The 2,160-nt window shown below is 32.5% G+C and overlaps 1 non-coding gene across 1 annotated transcript; it reads left to right on the forward strand.

Moving 5' to 3' along the window:
• Window positions 1–478: 478 nt before the first annotated feature.
• Window positions 479–586, forward strand: LOC148553882 (small nucleolar RNA R71). Its single transcript, XR_015893234.1, has one exon. It is a non-coding gene; the product is annotated as a small nucleolar RNA R71 (small nucleolar RNA).
• Window positions 587–2,160: the final 1,574 nt, after the last annotated feature.

The following is a 2,160-nucleotide window of genomic DNA, read 5'->3' on the forward strand; positions in this document are numbered from 1 at the left end:
TATTAAAGCCTTGTTGAGGCTTTTGATCCTTCCATGAGAAATTTGGATGATTTCTCCATGATGAGTTATAGGTGTTTCCATAAGGTTCACCTAAGTAATTCACCTCTGCTATTGCAGGGTTCTCAGGATCATAAGCTTCTTCTTCATAAGAAGCCTCTTGAGTACTGTTGGATACAGCTTGCATTCCATGCAGACTCTGAGAGATCATATTGACTTGCTGAGTCAATATTTTATTCTGAGCCAATATGGCATTCAGAGTATCAACTTCAAGAACTCCCTTCTTCATAGGAGTCCCATTACTCACAGGATTCCTTTCAGAAGTGTACATGAACTGGTTATTAGTAACCATGTCAATGAGTTCTTGAGCTTCTGCAGGCGTTTTCTTTAGGTGAATGGATCCACCTGCAGAAGTGTCCAGTGACATTTTTGATAGTTCAGATAAACCATCATAGAATATATCCAGGATGGTCCATTCTGAAAGCATGTCAGAAGGACACTTTTTGGTCAACTGTTTGTATCTTTCCCAAGCTTCATAGAGGGATTCACCTTCTTTCTGTCTGAAGGTTTGAACATCAGCTCTAAGCTTGCTCAGCTTTTGAGGAGGAAAGTACTTGGCTAAGAAAGCCGTGACCAGCTTATCCCAAGAGTTCAGGCTGTCTTTGGGTTGAGAATCTAACCATAATCTAGCTCTGTCTCTTACAGCAAAGGGGAAAAGTATGAGCCTGTAGACTTCAGGATCTACTCCATTAGTCTTAACAGTATCACATATCTGCAAGAATTCAGTTAAGAACTGAAGAGGATCTTCAGATGGAAGTCCGTGAAACTTGCAGTTCTGCTGCATCAGAGAAACTAATTGAGGTTTCAGCTCAAAGTTGTTTGCTCCAATGGCAGGAATGGAGATGCTTCTTCCATGTAAATTGGAATTAGGTTCAGTAAAGTCACCAAGCATCTTCCTTACATTATTATTATTTTCGGCTGCCATCTCCTCTTCCTATTCAAAAATTTCTGAAAGGTTATCTCTGGATTGTTGTATTTTAGCTTCTCTTAGTTTCCTTTTCAGAGTCCTTTCAGGTTCTGGATCTGCTTCCACACGAATGTTCTTGTCCTTGCTCCTGCTCATATGACAAAGAAGAGGGCACAGAAAAAATAATAATAATAATATGGATCCTTTATACCACAGTATAGGGATCCCTTTGTGAGTGGAAGAAAAGAGGGAGACAAAGAGTGTGATGTAAAGAAAGAAACACAACTGTGAGGATGGCAGAGATGTGAGATGAGATGTTAGTAGATGAATAAATAAATAGAATGAGATGAGAGAGGGAGAATTTTTCGAAAAATATTTTTGGAAAAGAGTTAGTGATTTTTGAAAATGGTTTTTGAAAAATGTTTGTATTTTTCGAAAATTTTTAAAATCAAAAATAAAAATAAGAATAATTAGTTAATTAAAAAGAAATTTTTGAAAAAGAGGGAAGATATTTTCGAGAAATTAGAGAGAGAGAGTTAGTTAGGTAGTTTTGAAAAAGTTAAGAAACAAACAAAAAGTTAGTTAGTTAGTTGAAACAAATTTTGAAAAGATAAGAAGTTAGGAAGTTAGAAAAGATATTTTGAAATCAAATTCTTGAAAAAGGTAAGATAAGAAGATATTTTAGAAAAGATATGATAGAAATTAGTTTTTGAAAAAAGATTTGATTTTTAAAATTACAATTAATGACTTGATTCATAAGAAATCACAAGATATGATTCTAGAACTTAAAGGTTGAATCTTTCTTAACAAGCAAGTAACAAACTTCAAATTTTTGAATCAAAACATTAATTGATTATGTTATTTTCGAAAATTTGATATAAAAATAAGAAAAAGATTTTTGAAAAATATTTTTGGAATTTTCGAAAATAACTAAGAATTTTGAAAAAGATTTGATTTTTGAAAAAGATTTTGAAAAAGATAAGATTTTCAAATTGAAAATTTGATTTGACTCATAAGAAACAACTTGATTTTAAAAATTTTTGAAAATGTCAACTCAAATTTTCGAATTTGATGAGAGAAAAAAGGGAAAGATATATTTTTTTTTATTTTTGAATTTTTATGATGAGAGAGAAAAAACACTAAAAAGATGCAATGCATGAAATTTTTAGATCAAAACATGTGATGCATGCAAGAAT

Source organism: Arachis ipaensis, chromosome B7 (genome assembly GCF_059453495.1).
Source record: "Arachis ipaensis isolate K30076 ecotype BB chromosome B7, ASM5945349v1, whole genome shotgun sequence".
NCBI classification, from domain to species: domain Eukaryota; kingdom Viridiplantae; phylum Streptophyta; class Magnoliopsida; order Fabales; family Fabaceae; genus Arachis; species Arachis ipaensis.